The following is a 24,630-nucleotide window of genomic DNA, read 5'->3' as shown; positions in this document are numbered from 1 at the left end:
TGTGCGCGTGCATAGGCCTTCAGGTTGCCCATGGACTTATAACCCTAGTAATTTCAGAGGTTTCTAAAACAAGGAATAATCAGATGTCGTTTTGCCAAGTCTCTGTTCTGAAAAACAGGGCCCTTTTACACTTCTCTAAGACTCAGGAGGAAGTGGGTTAAAATAACCTGCTTCCTCCCAGTTTTTGTCCCCACCCCCAACCCAAACCCCAGACTTTCTCCTGAGGTAAGGCTAGATGCCATCCTGGGTCAACTAAAGGTTGAGATGAGATGCCATACAGCCCCTCTCTAGCCCTTCATCCCCCCCCCCAAAAAAAACTTACCAGAGTAGCCTGTCAGCACCATTGGCCCCTCTGTACAGTTCTCCTGACTCACGAAAATGAAATCCCTCCTCCCTCTCACCTCTTGACGTGCCTTTTTCCGCAGAGGGGTATGAGCTTTTGGGGGGCCCCTCCAGTAAGGTTTTTTTTGGGGGGGGATGGGGAGCTGGAGAGGTGTGGGACATCCTCCTACTCCTTTGGGCTACAGGAAGCAATTCTGGGGGTCAATTCCCACAGGTCCAGCACCTGGAAAGATCAGTGCCTTAGCTTAAGATCTGAATCTTTCCAGGTGTGTAACGTGGAGCAAACTGGGAAAACCCAGTTTCCTCCACATTAATTCACTTTTAACTAATGTATCATTTGGAAAACCCCATAACCTACTCTACAGAATCGTGTTTGTTGGCAGTCTCCCATCTAAGAAACAACCAGAGTTGACCCTCTTTGGCTTGTAACATCACATGGGATCTGGTGCTCACAGAGGCCCTGAAAACTCTTGGACATTGCAGGGACATGACAAGAAAGAAGGAGACTATTGGCTGCCACAATAGCATTTATTTTTTTGAAAAATCAATCTTCATTTCATTGGTGGACATTTTCATGCACATTGTTAAAATGCATGGCCTAGCACTAGACATGAATATGAATTTCTATTGGCTTACCTTTTAATGTGTTCGCTGGAAAATGAGGATTCAGCATTTTTCATTTATTTTCTGAAGTCTTTGACGCTGTTCATTATAAAAAGTTATCAAAATATGTGCTTTAGGGAATATTGTGTACAAAAGTGTAAACAATGGACTAGGTAAAATACTGGCAAAAAATGTAAATATTACGGAAAATTCCATAATATTTGAATGTTTCCTTGAAATGAAAGGAATACAAATGTTTGTGTTGACTTTACAAAACTCTATCTGCAAACAAATGTGAAAACAGCATGGATATCCTATTCAAATACTTGAAATAAACACAAAGAACATCCTCTACATTTGCTGTGGTTGGGGATGGGGAACTTGTAGAAAAATGGAAAAAAAATATAAACTTTAACCACTAGGTTTTTTAACCTGAGAGAACACCTCTCTGGAAATCTCTAAGGCAGTGGTTCTCAACCCGTGGGTCCCCAGATGTTTTGACCTTCAACTCCCAGAAATCCTAACATGGGAAACTGGCTGGGATTTCTGGGAGTTGTAGGCCAAAACATCTGGGGACCCACAGGTTGAAAACCACAGCTCTAGGGCCTCCAGCACAACTCAATGGCCAGCTTCCACCAGAATTGCATTGGATGGCCAAACAATGCCTAGAGAAGTTTTCTTTCTAGGAAACTCTTGAGTCCTCCAGCATGATTCTGTGGTCAATTTCTGATAGAATTCGATTATAAAATTATGCTGGAGGACCTAGAGATACCTAGACTAGATTAATTAAATCCATGAATAATCAAACCCTGCAAAAGTTAATTTGCAAAGGTGGAGGGCTGTATGAATGTTGCTGTAGTGGCTGCAATGACTACAGTACTCTGTAGTGGCTGCTATTGAGTTAAGTTGAGTTTATTGAGTTGATGTCCCCATTTTTTCCAACAGCACCACAGAGTCTCGGTTAAACTTTTGAGGCTAAGAGATGCTATTCAAGGACAGGCAGTCCTCGAGTTACAAACACCTGCCTTACATCTGACTCAAAGTTAAGAACAGCGGTGAGACAACAGGAAGTGAGAAGAAATCTGCCCCTCGGAAGGGAAATTCACTCCTGAAAGACTTATCATGGGGAAAGGGTGTCTCCACTGAAGCTTTATCACCAATCCTCATTTCCACAACAAGCCAAAATTTTCAAAATCCAGTTATTATAGGGGACAGAAAGTGAGCTGAAATCTATTGACCAGGAGCACAGACTCCAAAACAAACACCACAGAGGTGTTAACTCTTCCCTAAGCTACCCAAAAACTTTGTTTTTGTGGCTGCCACAAACTATGTTGAATTGGTTGAGACTCTGTGAAATATTCATTGAAAATCTATAGCAAAATGTGCTGCAGGATGTCCCGCAAAAACAATGTCTTTCTAGTTTAATAAAATTTGTCCATGGCTTTAAGATAGAACCAATTAAAATTGACAATTTTCGAGCAGGAACAAAAATCATGTTACATAGCGTTGTTGGTATTCTTTTAAGGTAGAGAATATAATGTTGAAGATTTCAACTCTGCATAAAAAAGCTGGTGTACTCAGTTACATGAGCCAAACTACTGCTTGATATTGGATACATTTGTTTGTTTTTCCAAAGTTTTCATTGAGATATATTATTTAGAAACCCAAGGACCTTGAAGAACAGACGTAGCATTCATTTCCTTTAAGGCACTTCTGTAGTACTCTGACAAATGGAATTTCTGTCTGCTGAACATTCAGTGATCAAAACCTCTAGTGGGATGCTATTGTTGTTGACTGAATAGTTACTATATTGACTTCTTTCCTGTCTGATACATATTTTGTCCTTCAGCTCTTTGTTACGCAGCCCATAAACTATAGGGCTGAAGCTTTGTGCAAAGCAGAAAACAACAAAAGCACCAAATCTTATGTTTGTGTGGTCTGTTCCTTTTCCAACAGCTGTGATGATTAAAGGGGGAAGAATGTGAAAGCTCATTTGTAAAGCATGAATAATTATTGTTTTTCTAGCTTTCTTATTAGAACTGTTAAAATGTCCAGTGATCTTTCCTTCTCTGTACAGGAAGAAGTAACTTATTATTATGGTGGCTGCAAGAAGTGACATTAGAAGAATTCCCGATATTGTAGCAAAATCACCACCCAGGATAGTTGGGCAAGATGCCTCTGCTTTGTATATCTCCATTGGATTATTCTCCGTACGTTCAATCAGTATCAAGCATAAAGCTTTGAGCATTGTCCCAGCCCAAATGGAAACAATAACTTTGTTTTTCAGTGAGTGCACCAATGCAAAGTATCTCAAAGGCTGGCAAACTGCAAGGCAAGTGTTAAGAGCCATGAGAGCCAAAGTTATGAGAACTGATTCTCCGACTGCTGTTTGAACTCCAAAGATTATCCACATCCAGAACATCTGCACTTTGGCATTCTGCACTGCATTCAACATTGTGCCAAAGCAACAGGATACTGAGGAACAGAGGAGATGATGGCATAGGAGAATGTATCTAATTTCTTTTTTCATGTTGGAGTTCTGTCTCACAGTCTTCATTATTAATATACCCATGGCAGTAATGAAGATGAAATTAACAAAATACAGGACTGCTTTCGCAGTTACTAGTATCTGTATGAAATTGCTCTCTTCGCTGGTGTGTTGAGTCGGGTTTGTTGAATTCATAACTGAAAAGTGTTGTTTTTGTCCTGGAAACATTAAAAAAATTACATTTAAAAATTACATTTATAATGACCCTCGCAACAATCTTTTAGGAGCACTTTCGGAAGAAAGGGCAGCATGGCAACAGTCAGCAGTTATCTGTGACTTGTTGGCGGATTATTCCAAAGATATAACACTGAAGGTTGCCACATTTGCAGTCGCAGCCCAAAAAATCCGAGCCAAACTAGTAAAGTCCACAGCAGAAGCTAGAAATGGAAATTAAGATATTTTGGGGATGATACAAACCAGACATTTGTAATTGTTATTATGTCACTACTATAATTTTAAAGAGCTAGTATACAGAACTTGTTTTAATACTTGTATTGGAAAGTGCTTATTGTACTTTTAAAGGTTGTATATTTTATGTCATGGTCTATGGCTAGTACAATAAACAATTCATTCATTCATACATTTATAATAGCATGAGTTTTGATAATAGAGGCTTCAGATCATAAAGAAGAAGAAGAGGAGGGGGAGGAGGAGGAGGAGGAGGAGGGGGAGGAGGAGGGGGAGGGGGAGGGGGAGGAACATGCACTGGCAGATTATATGAAAGGAAGTGAAGAACCAACATTGAAGGAAGTCAATGCTTAAACTGCTTCCAGTGCAAAAGACAAAGAGTGAACACTGTAAAAACACAATCCAGAGCAGAAAAGAAACGGGCAAAAAAAAAAAAAAGGCTCTCCATGGACAGTTCCTGGGAAAAATTGAGAGCCAAATTGACAAAGAAAAAACATGGCTGTGGCTCACAAATGGAACTTTGAAAAAGGAGACCGGGGGGTGGGGGGCGCGGATTCTGGCAGCCCAAGAACAAGCCATTAGAGCCAATGCCATCAAAGCCAGAACTGAAAAGTTGGTGACAGATTCCAAATGTAGACTCTGCAAGGAAGAAGATGAAACAATAGATCACATCCTCAGCTGCTGCAAGAAGATCGCAAGCAGACAGATGACAAGCAGAGGCATAACACCATTGCTCAGATGATTCACTGGAACCTGTGCCACAAATACCATCAGCCTGTGACAAAGAATTGGTGGGATCACAAGCTGGAAAAAACTACAGAAAATAACACTTCAAACTTCTCTGGGACTTCCGAATTCAGACAGACAGAGTTCTGGAGCACAATACTCCTGACTTCATGATCATGTTAAAAACACAAAGTATGGCTTGTCGATGTTGCAGTCCCAGGTGACAGCAGGATTGAAGAGAAACAACTGGAAAAGCTAACACAATATGAGGATTTAAATATTGAACTGCAAAGACTCTGGCACAAGCCAGGAAAGGTGGTCCCAGCGGTGATCAGCACACTGGGTGCAGTGCCTAAAGTCCTTGGTCTGCACTTAAACACAATCGGTGCTGACAAAATTACCATCTGCCAGCTGCAGAAGGCCACTTTACTGGGATATGCACACATTATTTGCCGATACATCACAGTCCTAGACACTTGGGAAGTGTCCGACAATACAACAGCCAGCAGAGTGTCTGCTGTGGACTCATCTTGTTGTGTTTCAAATAATAATAACAACAACAATATTATTCTTATATCCTGCCTCCATCTCCCCGAAGGGACTTGGGGCAGCTTATATGGATTACAGAGTAAGACAATTAAAAACAAATACAGTCAACTAAATTAAAACAGTAAAATCAATAAAATATAAGATGTCATAAAACATGAACTACACAACAAACTACCATTAGCTGAAAAAAGTGGGCACATGCGGATTTGAGACAAGTTGGACAGGACAAGGGCTTGTGCAAACATAAAGCTGTAGGGCCAGGCTGGAAATAAAGTTCTGGAGATCCAAACGAAAGATTAGGGTTAGGTAGAATTGATCAATAGCTTTCTATTATTCAAAGGCATATTGGAGCATCCAAGTCTTCAGGTCTCTCTGGCAGATGGACAGGGTGGGGGCTATCTTCCGGTAGCCAGAAGAGAGAGTTCCAGAGCCAGGGGGCCACCACTGAGAAGGCCCTCTCTCTCGTCCCCACCAACCGCGCTTGTGACAGAGGTGGAAACGAGACAAGGGCCTTCCTGGTATATCTTAGTATTCGCGCCGCTTCATAGAGGGAGACACAGTCTCGAAGATAAGCAGGATCTGAACTGTTTTGGGCTTTATAGGTAGTAATCTTTATTTTGAATTGGGCCCAGAAACTTACTGACAGCCAGTGGGAGCTGCTTCAGTAGAGGCATCGTCTGCTCCCTGTAACTGGCTCCATTTAACAACCTGGCTGCCAACCTTTGCACAATTTCCGGGCCGTCTTCAAAGGCAGCCCCACGTACTATAACCAAATCGTAATGTTTCAGAGTTTACATTTTTCTTAACTTTAAGATAAAATTAATAAGAACTGGATGGAAAGATGAAAAACAGAGGTCATTAGAGTCCATGTATATTAATATAAACAAACATCTATAACTCATGGTATTTTTTAAAGAAAGACTCCCATACCTCAGCCTCGTTGTATAGCTGGAACGAGGGGAAAGCACTGCAGCTGGATCTGATGTGATGTGAAACTCATCAACGCTTTCAAAGGAAATGTTCAGCTTCATGACATTAAGATAAAAGAAAAGAAGACATTCAGTGAAAAACTACTTTTCTTCTCTAATATATCAAAACTGAATCCAAATTCATATCTTACTTTAGCCATGTAGATAATCTAGTTTAAAGACAGGTAATTTTTCCCCCAAATCTTAGAATACTCTTAGTTTCAGCTCTCACAATCTCCAAATCTACTGCATTGGAGGGGGATTCATAGAATCATAGAACCATAGAGTTGGAAGAGACCTCATGGGTCATCCAGTCCAACCCCCACACAAGAAGCAGGAAAATGGCATTCAAAGCACCCTCGACAGATGGCCATCCAGCCTCTGTTTAAAAGCTTCAAAAGGAGGAGCCTCCACCACACTCTGGGGCAGAGAGTTCCACTGCTGAACGGCTCTCACAGGAAGTTCTTCCTAATGTTCAGATGGAATCTCCTTTCTTGTAGTTTGAAGCCATTGTTCCGTGTCCTAGTCTCTAGGGCAGCAGAAAACAACCTTGCTCCCTCCTCCCTTTGACTTCCTCTCACATATTTATACATGGCTATCATGTCTCCTCTCAGCCTTCTCTTCCTCAGGCTAAACATGCCCAGCTCTTTAAGCTGCTCCTCATAGAGCTTGTTCTCCAGACCCTTGATCATTTTAGTCGCCCTCCTCTGGACACATTCCAGCTTGTCAATATCTCTCTTCAATTATGGTGCCCAGAATTGGATTCTGGTAGTTGTAGTTGAGAAATGTTTCTTTCTCAAGAGCTATGTTTTTCTCTTCTGCTGTCTGGAACTGCATTTCAATTAGCAGGGCCAGAGCAAATGACACCAAGAACAACAACACTTTCTCTTCCTCCCCCTCCCTCCTCTTCCTCCCTTGTTATTAATTCACATTCACTTTCCCCCAGTCATGAAACTCAAGAGGTTCACTAAGTTAACACAGATACAGATAAAAGCCTACATCATTAGGATATAAATAAATTTAAATATAATTAAATAAAAATAGTATGATTGCTAAACTGGATGGTTGGTAGTTGCCTGGATTCCCCCCCCCCCCCCTTTTTTTTTTCTTTGGCCTTTTTGAAGATGGAGGCAACATTTGCCTTCCTCCTATTTGCTGGGACTTCTTCAAAATTATTGACAATGGCTCTGAGATTACATCTACCAGTGGCGTTGGTATTTTTGGGTGCAATTTATCTGGCCTTGGAGATTTAAATTCATTTAGAGTAGCAAGGTATTCCTTTACTATCTCTTTAAGTATTCTAGGATATCATCCACTTATTGCATGATTTATTCTATTTTTACCAGTTAGAGCAGGATTTCTCAACCTGGGGATCGGGACCCTGGGCAGAGGGGTTGCAAGGGGGGTGTCAAAGGGGTCGCTAAAGACCATCAGAAAACAGTATTTTCTGATGGTCATGGGGATTCTGTGTGGGAAGTTTGGCCCAATTCTATAGTTGGTGGGGCTCAGAATGCTCTTTGATTGTAGGTGAACTATAAATCCCAGCAACTGCAACTCCCAAATGTCAAAGTCTATTTCCCTAAACTCCACCAGTGTTCACATTTGGGCATATAGAGTATTCGGGCCAAGTTTGGTCCAGATCCATTATTGTTTGAGTCCACGGTGCTCTCTGGATGTAGGTGAACTACAACTCCAAAAGTCAAGGTCAATGTCCACCAAACCCTTCCAGTATTTTCTGTTAGTCATGGGAGTTCTGTGTGCCAAGTTTGGTTCAGTTCCATCATTAGTGGAGTTCAGAATGTTATTTAATTGTAGGTAAGCTATAAATCCCAGCAACTACAACTCCTAAATGACAAAATCAACCCCCACTCAACCCCACTAGTATTCAAATTTGGGCGTATCGGGTATTTGTGCAAAATTTGGTTCAGTGAATGAAAATACATTCTGCATATCATATTCATAACAGTAGCAAAATTACAGTTATGAAGTAGTAATGAAAATAATTTTATGGTTGGGGGTGACAACAACATGGGGTCACCCCCAGCCATAAAAGCGGTCGAGACATTAGGAAGGTTGGTACCACTGAGTTAGTGCAGTATTTTCCTTTTGGAAGAAAACTGAGGCAAAGAATGTGTTGAATAGTTCAACCTTCTTTCTATCTTCTGTTAACATTTCAGCATCTTCTCTAGGCAGAGACCCTATTGTTTCTTGTTCTCTTGCTCTTGCTCTAAACATAGACTTTTGGTTATTTTTATTTAATTAGTTTCAGCTTGTATATTACAGCTAACCTATAAGCTGTGGTTGAGACAAGAGACGCCCTTGGGCTACATGTGCCCCTATGACCCAGTGTACAGCCCCAAAGACCGCTCCCCTCCAAAGATCTCCAAATCCCTCCAACTATAAAAAAGGAAACCAGCCAATTTTTCAGCCAAAACATGGTTTGATGGTTTAATGCCCAAATGCTTAAACCATCAAAGAGGTGGCAAGATGAGCTCCCTAGCCCTCAACTATCAGTCTCAAAGGCAAGACAGCTATTTTAAAGCTCAAAACTCAAACCAGAAATGGTGTTAACAACACTTCTGGTCATGGTGGGAATGACACCTACTATAACGGGAAGTCAGAAAATATACTTTTTTGGATTACGGAATCCAAAATCTCCAAGCCAGCATGACCAATGACCACGTTGGCTGCATTTAGGGTAATTGAAGTCCAAAAAAAAAAATCCAGACATTTCCCTCCTTAAATCCCTATTCTAAATGTTTATTTAATTTTCCATTTCACACATTGTGCCTTTTTCATGTTTTTCTCCACTTTTTATATTTTTCTCCCCATATCCATTATTTCAAGACAGCAAAACCTCTGGTGTATGTTACTGGCACCCCACCTGCAGCTCTCAGTTGAACAGGAAACCTCATAGTGTCAAGCTGGGGAGCAGTTGTAGGGGAAATAGCTCTAAAATCCAGAATTGGTTTCTTGCCCTAGTTGCAGTAAAGTTAGTTGCAGCAATCAAGTGTTTTCATGATCTTCCTACATTTAAAAACCATGAATTCTCAAACTACACTAATTTGTTCAGTCAGGCATGGTGGCATATACAAACTGCTGTATCTCTGAAGAGTTTAATTTATTGTTTAATTTTAATAGTACACTAACTACATTGGTTCAAACAGTATTCATCTTTTAAATGTGAATCATGCATGATAATGAGATTCAAAAGAGAGACTCACCTTACTTTGCTCTCTGCTGGTTTCCCCCATTGCCTCCACTGCAACATATTGAAATGGCCTAACAAGAGAAGAAGGAAAAAAGAAGGATATTCAATGTGAAAGTTGAAAAAAGCAACCCACAGAATGACTCATAGCTACTAATTTGCAAAACTGATTTTTAAAAGCATAGTTCTATTTACTGTCTGAATCAATGGCTGCATCAGCTAAAGCACAAAACATGCCACGAATGTACAAGAATGAAAACTGAGTGCTTGTTAAGCATGTGTCTATTCAATGCATGCCATAATAAGCTATAGATTCCAGGCCATGTGAACATATGATGCTATGTAACTGTAGAGATATTTAATTTAGCTCAGTATTGTACCTAGAAATGATGGGGTCCAAATCTGGGCCTTTCAGTGCGCATGTGGATTTCTCTCTGGTAGATTCAGATGGTTTTAATGTGACTGAAGATTGCCCGGAAGCTCCAACTAGTCCAACGCTTGGAAGCCAGGTTGCTCACCAGAGTGGGGTACAGGGAGCGCACAATGCCCTTGCTACGCCAGCTCCACTGGCTACCTATTAGCTTCCGAGCACAATTCAAAGGGCCGGCTTTGGCTTATAAAGCTCTGAACGTTTCTGGCCCAGTTGACTTGTCCAAACATATCTCCCACTACGATCCACCTAGGACCCTAAGATCATCTGGAGAGGCCCTGCTTGTTGTTCCCCCATCATCGCAATCACGTTTGGTGGGGACAAGGGACACCTTTTCTGTGGTGACCCCTCAGCTGTGGAACTCCCTCCCAAGCAAAATTAGATCAGCTCCATCCCTCCTGACCTTTCGGAAACAAGTGAAATCCTGGCTATGGGATTAGGCCTTTGCAGACTAGGCTGATCTGCTGGCAAAGTGACGGCTTTAATGGACTTGACGGACTGCTTGTAGGACGATGACTTAAATCGGCGACTGTTTGACTGTTTGAATGTTTTTATACTGTTTTTATATTGTTTTTATTTAAATTGTATATTTATGCTTTTGGTTGTGGGCACCATGGTGTGCCGGTTGTTAGCTGCCCTGAGTCCCTCTGCGGAGATTGAGATAGGACGGGATACAAATGTCCAAAATAAATACTGACGTTCTCCACCAGATATAAAGACATGCTCATGAATGTGTGTCTTTCAAAGGAGTTGAGCAAATGTGTATCTATAAGATCTGGGGAAAGCGAATTTGCCAGATTACGATTCCAAAAAGGAACTTTTCCAAGCTCTGTTTATTATTATTATTAATGGCTGGTTCTTCTATTTTGTGTCAATTTTATGATGGTTTTTCTAGCATATATAGAAAACAGCTGCCAAAACAAATTGAAAGAGTATGTAATGTGAATCAATGCACAATGCGCACCATGTAGAGAAGCACATTGTAGCTGGACCTCTGAGATGGCACTGATACTTTCCCTTCTCCACAGAATAACCCTTGACTTATACGCAAATCATATTAAAATCCATAATTTTAGCCCCCAAACTTGGCCAACTTATATGCAAGTATATAAAGTTATATAACAGGCCATATAATATTCTGGCATTCATTATTAATGATGGCAGAGCTACAACTGCTCTTTCTGGCAATCATTTGGCAGAAGAAAATCATTGTGCAAGGAAGTACTGGATAGCCCCTTGTGCAACACTTGAAGCATTTACATTCAATGTGTTACCAAGAGGATTCCTTTTATTAATTTAAATTTTATATTATTTAAACACAAAAGAAAAACAGTGGTATACATTAAGAAACAAAGCATGCACTATACAAAACACCAACATACTTAGTAGACAACACATTTCCTCCATTCCCCCACCCGTATACCTACTACATGGACTTTCTCTCGTTCCAAACATCTATTGACATGTGAAAAAATCTCACCGGTTTTCTTACAGTTTCATACAGAGAATAACTTTCCTAATTTTTCTTTTTTCTTTAAAGAGGATTCTAATCACACTCTGTTAAGAGCAGCTATGTTGAGACTTCATGCTCATGGGTGAAACAACCCACTAGGTTCAGATGTGAGTAGATATGGTTGAACTACCACTTTCATCATTCCTTGCCATTGGCTATGCTGGCTAGGTGTGGTGGTATGTATAGTCCAAGCACATATAGAAAGCCACAGGCTGCCCAAACATGAACAAAAGTCACATTGTTTGTTTATAAAAGTAAATATCAAGTTCATGTTTCATACAGGGGAATATTAGCACCACTGTTCTGTCGCGCACTGGACTTGTAACAGCTGTACTTTTCTATAGGACATATACTTTAAGCCCAGCGGGAAACCAGGGGTGCCTCAAAGAGAGATTCTTAGGGATTTTTCTGAAGTGATGGTCTTTAGAGTCTTTAATGATGCAACAAAGTCTTTATTATGGAACAAACAACAAATCTTCAATGGTTCAAACAACACTTCAAGGCTTTCTTAGTCTAGTCCTCAATGGACTGGTACCTGACTTTGATTAACTGTACTTTCTTTGTAAGAAAAAAAAACCCTTTTTAACCTCTCCTAGGCTGTCTATTATCTAGGCCTCGTTGATGTGGGTCATACTACCAATTCCAAATGCATCTGGGCATTGAGTAGTAGACCTACCAGCCAAGGCTTGTAGATATTTCAGCTGGAGTTCCGTGGATCTGTAATGCTGTCCTCCCTCCGAGAATTCTTTGAAACTTCAGGGCTGTTTTCCCTCTGATTGCTGTGAAGCTGAGAGGCTGTGAGCTCTCAGCCAGAGCCTTTGGGACCTTTCTCCTGAAATTTCTGTTTCTGTATCCCTGGACGTTATTGAGAAAGGAAGCTTTTCTATGGGACGAGCTGGTCTACGTCCTATAGCTACCTTGTGTGAGACTGCCCAAAAAATGGCTCCTTTCCCTCCCAGAGCCCAGACCAAGGGGCGGAACCAAAGCTTAATTATGATGGACAGGTGGCCTGTCCTATGACTGCAAACAGATAACAGAAAGAAAATAAAGTTGGAGCTCCTGGTACAGCTGTTTCAGCACAACCACAGTGTGTTTTCTCCGTAGCCATTCTAGAAAATTGCTTCTCTCTAGTGTGGTCTCAGAAAAAAAAATATCTTTGGGAGATTTCCTCCCCTTCTCCACAATGGTAATCGAGGCACCCAAAAAACCCTTCTAAAATCTTTTTGGTGCTAATATTATACTGTGTATGTATGGTATTTTTTTTATAAAGTGATATGAATGTTAATCATTGTTAGCATTTTGTGTGGCTAGGCCTTTAATGACCTTTTCTCCTCTTTCAGAGAGATTGCTATCTTGGTTCATTACAGCAACAACAACAGCAAGACTTATTGTGCTCTCATCCTGCCCTGTTTGAACTTCTTTGTTTTCTTTCAAAAGACTGCACTGGCCAGGTTGACATTGCCAGAGTGTACACTACATATCTCTTACAGTATCTCTAAAGGAATGTAAATATTCACAAAAACAGATCCACGCTCAGAAGAACATTTTGCTTTGGCAAAAGGCAACAATACATCCTTGATATAAAATGGCATAACTACTAGTGGCAACAAGACATTTTAACATATTTTAACATTATATCTGGGTTGTAATTTATGAGGCAGAAAGGGATTTGAAAAAAGTTAGGCATGAATTTTTTGAAACATGTTTCAATTGTGTTTTAAATTGTGTTTTAGCCCAAATCTTGTTTAGTTGCTTTAAAAACTTCTGTACATGTATTTTAATAGCTAAATAATTTTGGCTAGCAAATAAATAAATAAGAGAGAAAGTTGAATCCAGTCTGAGTCATACATGTATTCCTGCTGACACTGATGGGAACTCGGTTAACTAACCAACATTACTACTTGTTTCAGTGGGTGTGCTAAACACAAATATATTGGGAAAGAGCTGGAAATATAATATGCAGATTTTTTTAAAAAAAGAATGGAGAACAGAAAGTGTACCCGATACAGTTTGTGAAATGTAACATTATCCCACTTCATTAACATTAATCCATATAATCACTGCAAAAAAAACCCTATTCAAATCAGAAGAAAAAAAATATAAAAATCCATATTTTATATAATTTTAGACTGTGTCCCTTCTTGATTGAATAGATGATTGATATCTCATCCTTATATAAACCCAAATAAATAATGACATGGAGGACAAAGAGAGAGAGGATGGAGTATTCACCTATTCCTGAGATGGTTTTTAAGCAACTTTTAATGTGGATATTAGTGATTTTAATGTTTTAATTCAATTGAGTTTTTCAGCTAAGTGGACTAAGTGACAACTGTGAAGAGTGGGGACCAATAATCACTAGGAAGGAAGCCCAGAGCTGACATGTCTTCATTGCAATGGAGCTTAGTGCTTTTGCAAGGTGAATGAAAATAGACTTAACTCTTAGGATAGCAGGAACTGCTGTCCAAAGAAGGTTCAAATCCCAGAGCAGAACGGACACTGCCCCATCATCACTGAAGCCTCCTGTTGACTCTACCACCTACTTTGTGTCTGCCAGCCATAAAAGGTTTTAAAGGCTTAGGAATCCTGACCTCAGAGGAAAACCAGATGGCAAGCTTTGTTTGCTTCACATTTTGACCTATCCCTCTAATGTCTTACAGTTACTTACTTACTTAGGCGATCCCTCGTTGGACGAGTAAGATGGTCTTCCATTATGGATTTCCCTGTGGGTCCGTAGGTGGCTGTGGAGCCCTATTCTTGCTCTGCATCTTCTTCCGCAGTGAGGGCATTGGTTTCCAGGTGGAAGGCGTTCCCGGTCGGGGTTGGCTTGACGCGCCTTCCTCCTGGCACGTTTCTCTCTTTCACCCTCCACTCGTGCCTCCTCGAATTCTGCAGCACTGCTGGTCACAGCTGTCCTCCAGCTGGAGCGCTCAAGGGCCAGGGCTTCCCAGTTCTCGGTGTCTATGCCAGAGTTTTTAAGGTTGGCTTTCAGCCCATCTTTAAATCTCTTTTCCTGTCCACCAACGTTCCGTTTTCCGTTCTTAAGTTCGGAGTAGAGCAACTGCTTTGGGAGACGGTGGTCAGGCATCCGGACAACGTGGCCGGCCCAGCGGAGTTGATGTTGGAGGACCATCGCTTCAATGCTGGTGGTCTTTGCTTCTTCCAGCACACTGACGTTTGTCCGCTTGTCTTCCCAGGAGATTTGCAGGATTTTCCGGAGGCAGCGCTGATGGAATCGTTCCAGGAGTTGCATATGGCGTCTGTAGACTGTCCACGTCTCACAGGCATATAGCAGGGTTGGGAGGACAATGGCTTTATAGACAAGCACCTTGGTCTCCCTACGGATGTCCCGGTCCTCAAACACTCTTTGCTTCATTCTGGAAAATGCTGCACTTGCAGAGCTCAGGCGGTGTTGTATTTCGGCGTCGATGTTGACTTTGGTGGAGAGGTGGCTGCCAAGGTAGCGGAAATGGTCCACATTTTCTAATGTTACACCATTAAGCTGTATTACTGGCATTGGAGAGGGATTGGCTTGTGACTGCTGGAACAGCACCTTGGTTTTCTCAATGTTCAGTGACAGGCCGAGCTTCTCATATGCTTCTGCGAAGGTGTTTAGAGTGGCTTGTAGATCTTCTTCTGAATGCGCACAGACGACATTGTCATCAGCATACTGGAGTTCTATAACAGATGTTGTTGTAACCTTGGTTTTGGCTTTCAGTCTGCTGAGGTTGAATAGCTTGCCATCTGTCCGATAGATTATTTCCACTCCGGTGGGAAGCTTCCCATCAACAAGGTGAAGTATCATAGCGATGAAGATGGAGAATAGAGTTGGGGCGATAACACATCCCTGTTTGACACCGGATTCCACCTTAAATGGGTCACTTTGGGAGCCACTGCTGTCCAAAACTGTTGCCATCATGTCATCATGGAGGAGCCGCAGGATGTTCACAAATTTGTTAGGGCACCCGATTTTGTGGAGGATGGTCCAGAGAGCGCTGCGATTCACTGTGTCAAATGCCTTTGCAAGGTCGATGAATGCCATGTACAGGGGTTGGTTTTGTTCCCTGCATTTTTCTTGGAGTTGTCGTGCAGTGAAGATCATGTCCACGGTTCCTCTGGAGGGGCGGAAGCCGTTCTGGGATTCTGGGAGGGTGTCTTCTGAGAGGGGCAGAAGGCGGTTTGCAAGGAGTCTTGTGAGGATTTTCCCAGCGGAGGTTAGAAGGGAGATACCTCGATAGTTTCCACAGTCTGTTCTTTCCCCTTTTTTGAAGAGGGTGATGATGGTGGCGTCCTTGAAATCTGCTGGGATTTTCTCGGTCACCCACACTTTTTCTATGAGCTGGTGGAGTTGGTGTGTTAGCTCAGGTCCTCCCTCTTTAAAGATTTCAGCAGGGATCCCATCTGGTCCACTGGCTTTGTTATTCTTCTGTTGGCTGATGGCATTGCTGACTTCTTCCAAACTAGGCAGTGCTGCAAGCTCATCCCTGGTTTGTTGTTGTGGGATTTGTGAGAGGACCTCGTCGGCCACATTGGAGCTGCGGTTCAGGAGGCTTTGGTAGTGTTCTTTCCAACGTAGTGCAATTGAGTTTTGGTCCTTCAGGAGTTTGGTTCCATCTGATGAGCGTAGAGGCTGTATGCCATGGTTTCTTGGTCCACAGATGACCTTTGTGGCTTTGAAGAATCCCTGAGCATTATGGGTATCTGCCAGGTGTTGGATTTCTTCGGCCTTCTTTGTCCACCAGATGTTCTTGAGTTCTCTTGTCCTTCTTTGGACCTCAGCTTTTGCACTAGCATAGATCTTTTTCTTAGCAGCACAGTTGATGTCTCTCTGCCATGCTTGGAAGGCTTTCCTTTTCTTGTCAATTAGCTGTTGGATCTCGATGTCATTTTCATCAAACCAGTCTTGATGTTTCTTGGCTTGGTATCCAATAGTTTCTTCGCAGGCTTGGATGATGGAGGTCTTCAGTTTGTTCCAATGTTCCTCAACATTTTCGGGGTGTTCTGTGGGTAGATGGTCCTTGAGTGCTGTTTGGAGATGGGCTCGTCTGGAGGGCTCCTGAAGGGCTTGGGTGTTCATTTTGCGCCTTGTCTTCCTTCCTTGGAGTCTGCGCTTGGGGGCGATCTTGATAGCCATCGAGGATCGAATTAGCCTGTGGTCAGTCCAGCAGTCGTCAGCACCTATCATGGCTCTTGTGAGGAGCACGTCACGGCGGTCTCTGGCGCGTGTGATTACATAGTCTAAGAGGTGCCAATGCTTTGACCGGGGGTGCTTCCATGATGTCTTGAACTTGTTTTTCTGGCGGAAGAGCGTGTTGGTGATGACAAGGTTGTGCTCCGCACATTTGGTGAGAAGCAGGATGCCATTTGAGTTGCTGTTTCCAACCCCGTCTTTTCCGATGGTCCCTGGCCACAGGTCGAAGTCTCGCCCGACTCTTGCATTGAAGTCCCCCAGGAGGATGATTTTGTCCCCCTTAGGTATCCCCGATAGGACGGTGTCCAGCTGACAGTAGAATTTCTCCTTGATGTCTTCGTCAGCATCTAGTGTTGGTGCATAGTGTTGGTTGCCCGTTGGTTTTTGGCAAGATCGATTCGGAGGGTTGAGAGTCGTTCGTTGATGCCAGTGGGTGCTTCGGACAGATGTTTCACCAGATCGTTTCTGATGGCGAAGCCAACTCCGTGCATTCTTTGGTCTTTTTCGGGCAGTCCCTTCCAGAAGAAGGTGTAGCCTCCTTTTTCTTCCTTCAGCTGTCCCTCTCCTGCTCTCCGGGTCTCCTGAAGGGCTGCTATGTCGATGTTGAAGCGTCCCAGCTCCCTTGCAATGATGGCAGTTCTGCGTTCGGGGCGTTCACTGCCACTGTTGTCCATCAGAGTCCGTACGTTCCACGTACCGAAGTTCATTTTCCTTTTTTGGCCGCAGGGTGGTGACCCCACTGGACGCGGCAGTCCAGTCAGGGATGAGTGAGGCAGACTATGTTTGGGGCACCTTTTCTAGCCCCCTCCCCATGTGGGGTGAGCAGAGTGGGTCCTCAATAGGGCTGCTCAGTCGTGGATACAGCTGCCGAACTACTCAACTGCCTCGGACCTTGAGGTAGAACGACTGAGTCCGTACCCACCGCCCATGTGCCAGTCTGTGACTAGGGGCTTCCAGATTTCACAGTCCTGCCCCCGTCGCCACTCGCTGATCGCCATGGGACTTTGGTTGGTTGGTTTTTATTTTCTTTGGAAGACGCCTGTGCGTGGATTTTTTTAATGTGTGGAGGTCAGTGCACAACTGATCAACACACAGAGTTCACAGAGTGAGGTTCCACTGGTGATGTAGTTTAACACAATGACCGTGGCTTCTCAGTCTGTTGCAGCCTTCTTCCGCCTTCGCAGCCGTTGTAACATGTGCCATGTTATCCTCCGCCTGCTCCGCCGTTGAGGTCTTTGGGTCTTCGGACTGTTCTTGGTCTGGGACCGCCCCCGCAGCCACTCCTGGGAGTGCACGACTCCAGTTGTTGTGCCTACAGGTTCATCGGAACACGCAAGCCCCCTCACCACGACAAGGTGACAGTCCATCGAGGGGGTGTCTTACAGTTAACCTATTCTGAAAGAGGTTTTAAAAATCAGTGTGACTCCCTAGAATTGTTCTGCAACCTGTTGTTACTATTGTCAGGGAGAAACATATGCAATTAACTATTTCCCACCTATGAGCATCAAAAAACTGAAGGTTAGTTTCCCCAACATCTGTCAAGCGAGTTATTTGCCCAGTCAAAACAAAGCCAGTAATATATTGTTGAAAGAACTGCCTCTGGCTAAAAATAAGACTTGTGAACAAGACGACTTTCTTGTAAGCAAGAACAAACATACCCAGTGTTTTATGAGGGACACCCTATCTCCAGTAATTCTTTTTGTGGTGTTTTAAAGCACATATTAAAGTGAAATTCACTTAGTGCTCCCTCCCTGCCCTAAGAAATCTCATACCACATTTCCTGTTTCAATTGTCCACTGGGGAGCGTCAGAGGGCAATTTATTGCTGGGCTGATTACAGTAGAAGTAGGGATACATTGTTAATTTTTAAGGGATGCTTTCCATATCCATTGCTTGCATTTCACTTGGATGCCCCAAGACTTTTTGCTGCCTGAGGGAGACCAGCATATGGCCCTCGCAACTGAATGGTTCAATTGCAACTGAAGCTGACAAGCTTGTCAGTATTTGAGACCTTTCACATCTAAATCCTGTGCTGTATCACTATGCTATGCCCTTACAGGTATATTTCAACTTATATATTTTATTTATTTGCCATATTTATATCCCATTCTTGTCAACCCTGAAGGGGACTCAGGATGGTTTTGTTGGAGCATGCAAAATATCAGTTAATGTGTGTGTGTCAACTGTAAAATAAGATGCATGAAGCTGATTGGTCGGGCAATGCCTGAGGAGATGGTTAAGCCTGGGAATTTTGGATACTGTTACATTTTTGTTCAGGCTTGCGTTATGCACGTGGGCAAAGAGAAGAGAGAAGCAGAGAGAGAGAGTTTGGAGTGTGGTCTTGCTTCATGAACTGTGAAGGAGTTTAAGGCTTTACACAATACCTTAAAAACATACAATTAAAATAAACATTTAAATTATGATTAAAATTAATGCACATTATAACAGTTAAACAGTTAGTATGTTTGTCTCATACTAAAAAGAAAAGAAAAACAAACAAGAGAAGCACTGATCACTAAGAGAAGAAAAATGAAAGAAAATATGTGAGATGATGTTCAGTGTTTTCATCTCACAAGATCTTCACAGAGAAGTACTTTTAATCAAGGGGTGAAGATAGTAGCCCCCAAATTTTATACTGCCTTGAAATACTTTTGCAGCTATATACCCAAAGTCTCTTAACATCCCCTGAAGTTCCCCAATTTAACAAAAACATTAGTGTAGTTTGGGGGTATTTTTTTTGTCCTTCAACTGTGTCTGAAACCCTATGGGAGCTCTAGTTTTACAAGGTCTTTACCCTTCTTTGCCTCACCAAACAACAATGCCCATGATTCCATAGTATTGAGCCATATCAGTTAAAATGGTTAAAGCCAAACTGCATTCATTCTACAGTGCAGACGTACCCTTTTTTGTCTATGAAACCTTATGCTGCTAACTTCATTCAGTTTCTAATTCTACAGTATTGAGCCAGCCTAACCTTACTGAATACAGAACACATTCAGATCTGTTACTCTAGCTTAGAAATCTGTAACTGCAAAATTGAATGCTAGTCACTATTATGCCTTTCTTATACTGAAAAGGAAATGGGTTACATTTGCTTTTCTCTCTCCAAAACCTTTCCTAGACTGAATTCCGTGTAGTACAGTGATGTTTCCAATTGGCTTTATATAGTTTTCTTTCAAAACCAGCAGACCATAAAAATTTAAAACTTGCTTAACAAGTTTCAGCAAAGTATTTAAACTTTAGCCTCATAACACCATAACGGTTATTTCCAGGATTCCCTGTTAACTGTCTCATCTATTTCTTCAATATTTAGGCAAGAGTTTTGCATAAGCGCTTGAGCTTTAGTTCACCGCTTTTCCACCTCATTTCACATTTACACTTCCTTTTGCCTGCAGTGGCAGATGGACACTCACCTGAATTTAGCCAAGGAAAAGGCAACGATGTACTTTCCACTGGCATTAGCAGATTTTCCTTCTCTCCATTTGGTCATCAAAAGATTAATTGCTTGATAAACAACACAGCATTGCTGCCCTCATTCTGAACAGCATGCCTGTTCTGCCTCTTTCAAGAAGTGCTGATGCTGGGCAAAGAAGAAAAAACAACAGTGATGTAGCTCCAGGAACTGTATCAGCACATCTCATCAGGAGTAAAAGGATTTCCTGTCTTCTCAAACAAAGTAAAAATAGTTTAATTTTTCTCAAACAGATTGTATTTCAATAGACAGCACATACTGGCATGAAAAATGGTGCTACATTTAAGTGTGCATTTAATCTAACACCTTCCAGATTTGTTGCATTGTAACTCCCAGTATTCCCTGACAATATGCTGCTACTGCTAGATCTCTTCCTCTTCCTCCTCATTCTCTGCTGCACCTTGATAACGTCTTGTTTAATATGTGCAGTTGTTTCTTCTACTTACACATTCAGTGAAGTAGTGAATTAATTAGATAGTAGGTTTATTCCGTGTCTTCTTGGAAGGTGTAGGATAAACCACTATTTCCAGTTCTGGAGTGCAGAATACTGCAGTCCAGACAGTATCCCCACAGTTTACCGGGCTAAATAAGCCTGGTAAACTGTGGGAATGCCCACTCCACTCCCCTCCCCTCCCCACAAGCTCCCAGGCCCTTTAGAAAACTAATGAAAACTTACTTGGCCTCCATTACAGGCTTTGGCCAGCTCTCCCAGCATGTAGAAATTATGCACCAAGAAAGTGGGGGGCTCTCCTGGCACATAATTTCTACATGCTGGGAGAGCTGGCCAAAGCCTGTAATGGAAGCCAGGTAAGTTTTCATTAGTTTTTGAAGGGGTCTGGGGGCTTGGGAGGAGGGGGTAGGGCCTCCAGACATCCTTTCAGGCTAGTCCTGAGAGAACATCTGGGCACCCACCCCAGAAAGTGCTCACTTTCTGGGGTGGGTGTGGACAGCCTCCCAGGAAAATCTGTGTTTTTAAAACACGGATTCTCCTGGCATAAAGGCCTGTCTGGATCTGCCTTCGGAGTTAAAGATAAAACACCTTGTGGGCTGAAAGAAAGGAAAAGGACAAGTCATTCATTTCCACACACCGCACTCCTCTATAAAGCAATGTTGTGACTGGTATCCCATTAGTAACATATGTGGGCTTAATGCTGGCATGTTGGGGGGGGGGGGTTATGGAAGGAAGAATTCCCCTCTTATGCAACCTCTCAGAACTCACCTGTTGTCTGTCCCCTCCGCCTCCGGTCATTCAACAATGGTAAAAGGTAGCAAAGAAGTCTTACTATGGGCCTTTGGTAAGACAAACAACAAAAATGTTGTCCGTGATGGGAAGCTGGAGGATTGGCTTTAAAATTCAGGTCATACAAAAAAATAAACTAGCCAAAGAATTAAAAGCAGTTAAAGACAGACCATCAAAATGTTTCTTTTTTTTTTTGTCGTGTAAGGGGCAACTTGAGAAACTGCAAGTCACTTCTGGTGTGAGAGAATTGGCTGCCTGCAAGGATGTTGCCCAGGGGACACCCGGATGTTTTGATATGTTACCATCCTTATGGGAGGCTTCTCTCATGTCCCCGCATGAGGAGCTGGAGCTGGTAGAGGGAGCTCATCCACGCTCTCCCTGGATTTGAACCTGCGACCTGTCGGTCTTCAGTCCTGTCGGCACAGGGGTTTAACCCACTGCGCCACCGGGGGCTCCTCAAAAGGTAAACAACAAATAAACTGCAGCATATTCTGAAAACCCCTTGCATCCATCATCTTGCCAAAACAAATGAGTATTCATCTACCCAAGAAAAGCCAGCATGGAACATGTAATTCTAACTTCTCTGGGAATGCATCTATACTGTAGAATGCATGCAACTTGATACCACTTTAACTGTCATGGCCCAATGCTGTGGAATGATGGAGTTTGGTGAAGTACTAACACTCTTTGGCAGAGACTAAAGACCTTGTGAAACGACAACTCTCATGATTCCATATCATTGAATCATGGTAGTCAAATTGGTGTCAGACTGCATCAATTCTACAGTGCAGATGCACTCCCAGAATACCTTTGCTGTTGTGCAAAACTTATAGGGACATAGCCAGGCATTTATCTACTCTCAGGCTCCATTGGCCACAAAATGACGCTATTGGGAGTAATAGGGCAGCCCTGCAAGGGGAGAGATGGAGCAGAAATCAAACTGGGTGGAACGTTATGTTCTCTCTAGCCATGCTGGATCTTGGCCTTTTTCTTTTTCTTTAACCCAAAACATAAAGGCAGATAATCCACAGTATCTGCTTTGAACTGGGTTGTCTGAGAGTCCATCCAGAAACTACCTTTATCCAAGAAGCTTCTGCAGCAGACAGGAGGATGGCCAGATGCCGTTCCCTGTAAACACGGAAGCAATCGCTACAAAAGGCAAAAAATACGAGATTTCCAAGTACAGGAATATAACGGGTTTGAGCCGAATATGTGGATCTTCACATGTCTGTATGTCCCTGCAATCGAAAATCACAGGATATTTTATCAGGGTTTGTCCCTGTGTTTTAGATGTTTGTTCCTGATTGGTCAGTTCCTAAAAAGAAGGGAACACTTGAGTAGAAGGCAAAAAATTGTTTATGCATGAAAAACTTCATGAAACGTGTGGAGGGCACATTTTCTCTGGCCAGGACAAGGTTTTGGCCCCCTAGTCATTTTTGTACATCTTTTCACAAGAAAAGCAATCAGGAACTGCCATGTATAGCCTAGGAACAGCACCCAGTTGTTTGATGCCACAAGTACACAACAAAATCTGTCTGTCAGGCAGCCAGAATCTAAAAAGTGTAAATAATGATAAAACTCTGTTCCTGGCTTGAAAGTGTGTGTTCCTGTTTGATTGTGCAGTGCTGACTTGGACAGAAGTGGTCCTACCCCATAAACTTTGTTTGTGTGGCAGATACTTCACTATTAATATTTTCTACCTGGAATATTCCACCTGTATAAAAAAATGAGCCTAAATTCTGTTGTCAGTCCCAACTAGAATGGATCCACTAAATCCATGGGGTTGACATACACGTTAATTCACCATTCAACAATTGTTTGAATGTGTCTAATCTACTTGAGACTATCAATGGGATTCAGGCCGTGATCTCCAGTACTAAAGTGAAATTATGGGAGAGAGGACTACAGTTTCCAGAATCAATCAGCATTAATTCCAGAAATTCTGATAACTGTCATTCACAAAGTAACTTCCTCAAGCTGTAGAAGGAAGTGGTATGCAGTTTCATATTAATGCATACTTTAAAGATGCTAAAGCAAGACACGAGATGGCTGAGATGAAATCCCACAGTACCTCGTTCTCACAGTTTTTCTTTTTGTCGCAGAAATTCCCAGCCTCAGAATATAGCAAACGTTTCCATACTTACTTTGGAATAAGGGAGATAAACAGCCCTACACTGAAACACTGGTAGAGATGATCAGATTAAGACTTTAAATATCAATAATTTCTTTCAGAGGCAAACCTATTTTGCTATTAAATGTATTGCCTCTCCCCAGTGTTAGGTTGAGAAGTGCCAGATTTGCCCTTGTACTTAGGTGTCCTTTTTTTTTTTTAGAATGGATTTTGCTTATGTGGTGCAATTCTAAATTTGAAGGTGTTCTGTTTTGAAGTGATTCCAGACTTAATGATAGACATGATAGTCTATGATAGGCATGATAGAGTGTGCCACAAAGCAGGGAGTGTAGGTCTACCAGGCCAACCTCCTTGAGAGCCCAAATAACTAGTACAGGTCCTCATTTGTCCTAAATCCAACACTGTTGATAATAGAATGCTCTGTAGTTGTACTTCGACTTTGGATGTTCGTTCTTTGATAATTGTATGATTCCTGTCTGTCCTCATTTAGTGGTATTTGTGTGTCCATATGATTCTTCAGCAAGGAAAATCCCAACTGAAAAAATTAGCCTATAGTAGAAGTCTATACATGTTTTAGCTGCAAGAGTAGGCTTGCTCTCTTTACTGCTCAGACTATTTATCACTACTGGTTTGTGAGAGGATGAATGCAAATTCTACTATTCCTAGAGGCATTACAGGGATTTATATTACTGGTGTGGGGATTGCTTGCGATTTATTCACATAATATAATTATTAGATGTAATAATAGTTGTTAAAGCTTATTACATATGTATTTAATTTCTGAAGAGTGTAGAAATTAAATGTTGTGCTTTGCTTGCTCAGCCCTTCCAGGCGTTTTAGACTTCAATTCTTCCAATTCCTAGCAGTAGGCTGTTAGGAATTGTGGGAGTTGGAGTCCAAAGTGATTGGAGGGCCAAAGTTTGCCCATGCCTGCTCTAAAGCCTAAGGCTGTAATTAACCATCTCTAATTCTATTTTAAAGTTCAGGTTTTTGTATGTTTTTAGCTCTGTTGTTCATTTTAAAATCATAGACCACTTCAAGTCCCATTTTTCTACTTATGTAGCAGCAACAGCAGAGAGAGAGAGAGTCATCATTCCAATTGTTTTCATCATGATTTACCATCACCATTGCCATTGCAATAATATCCTGTTGGGAAAAGGGCCTATTCTGGGCATGGAATAGCTTGGGCGAGCATAGACATGGCAATGTTCCCTCAGAATCCCTAGAGAATATTTTGAGGCAAGAGCAATTTGCTATAAACATGTGTTAATACTGCAACTTAATTATGTCTGTTTGGGGACG

General features: G+C 42.1%; 1 long non-coding RNA gene across 1 annotated transcript; it reads right to left on the bottom strand.

The window, feature by feature from the left end:
* Positions 1 to 6,111: 6,111 nt before the first annotated feature.
* Positions 6,112 to 20,048, bottom strand: LOC137096660 (uncharacterized). The gene is made up of 3 exons (XR_010909599.1): positions 19,899 to 20,048; positions 9,369 to 9,426; positions 6,112 to 6,201 (listed from the first exon to the last, which is right to left on the bottom strand). It is a non-coding gene; the product is annotated as an uncharacterized lncRNA (long non-coding RNA).
* Between the last annotated feature and the right edge of the window lie 4,582 nt (positions 20,049 to 24,630).

The sequence above is a fragment of the Anolis sagrei genome, chromosome 3, assembly GCF_037176765.1.
Source record: "Anolis sagrei isolate rAnoSag1 chromosome 3, rAnoSag1.mat, whole genome shotgun sequence".
Taxonomy (NCBI): Eukaryota; Metazoa; Chordata; class Lepidosauria; order Squamata; family Dactyloidae; genus Anolis; species Anolis sagrei.
The sequence above is the reverse complement of the archived record's forward strand: the minus strand, read 5'-3'. Positions and strand labels throughout refer to the sequence as shown.